We start from the raw sequence: 1171 nt of genomic DNA, 5'->3' as shown, positions 1-1171 counted from the left end.
TATCCCAGGAATTCAAGGATTCTTTAAAATATGCAAATCAATCAATGTAATAGACCACATTAACACATTGAAAGATAAAATCCATATTATTATCTCAATGGATGCAGAAAAAGCTTTTGACAAAATTCAATATCCATTTATGATAAAAACTCTCCAGAGAGCAGGTATAGAAGGAACATACCTCAACATAATAAAAGCTCGTTATATGGTGCCCGTTTATAACTTGGACTATCAGCATGAGTGAATTCTGGTTGCATTTCAACTGCTGTATTGCAGAACAGCCTCAGCCAAAAAGGCACCAGAGGATTGACCGAAGTATGATTGGAGAGCCCACAAATTTTGTGAACATATGGCTCAGGGGGCAACCTGTTCATTGGGATGAATTCTGTCAGTTCCATGCAGAACTACATATAGTCCAAGGGAGGCTATGAGGGTTGGCATGGCCACCAACGTGCAGAAGCAGCTGGTGGACATGAAGGCAGGATAGTCTCGGACTTTTCCTCAATGTGTGATGGCGTCTTGTTCATCCTGTTGTTATTGCTCCAGTGACATGTTACTGTTCTGCTCTGAAGAAACTTTTCAGAGGAATCCTGTATTTCCTTCAACTAGCATGCGTGCTTTTGGACTCATGGACAGAGTTCTTTGGATTGTGGCTTAATTCTTGATTTTTATGAATATGGATCTGATTTTAGCATGATCTTTTTTGTGAATGTTAGCACCGTTTTACATCCTTCCCCCACATTTTTCTCTTTCCACCTTCAACCCCTCTGCCTTATTGATTTTATTGGTAAGCAAAGACCTGTTATTATTTGTTAACTTGTCACCACTTATGCATATTTTGGAATGTATGCCACCCGTAAATACAATGATAATTTCTATTCATATGAAACTTCAGCAGAGTAGTGTCTGCATGCTTTATGAAGTTGTGTGGGAGCCCAAGGGATGCCAGAAATGGACAGCTCCTGGCTGTCATGGGTGGATGATATTGCAGCTATTAGAGAAAGGTGAGTTGTGGCACCAAATCACATCAATTTCACAGAAAAAGGCAACTTGTAGCTTATTTTAGACGTATGACTTTTATTTAGTTAGAACTGTAATAATAATAATAAAAAGCTTGCATCCATAAGGCATTCATTCTGTTGTAAATGTTTGATCTGTTTATTTCAGAGCA

The 1171-nt window shown here is 38.7% G+C and overlaps 1 pseudogene; it reads left to right on the top strand.

The window, feature by feature from the left end:
• Positions 1-236: 236 nt before the first annotated feature.
• LOC133051481 (CDC42 small effector protein 2-like) lies at positions 237-487 on the top strand (annotated as a pseudogene).
• The last annotated feature ends 684 nt before the right edge of the window (positions 488-1171 follow it).

The sequence above is a fragment of the Dama dama genome, chromosome X (genome assembly GCF_033118175.1).
Source record: "Dama dama isolate Ldn47 chromosome X, ASM3311817v1, whole genome shotgun sequence".
Classification (NCBI taxonomy): domain Eukaryota; kingdom Metazoa; phylum Chordata; class Mammalia; order Artiodactyla; family Cervidae; genus Dama; species Dama dama.
This window is presented reverse-complemented; position numbering and strand designations above follow the sequence as displayed.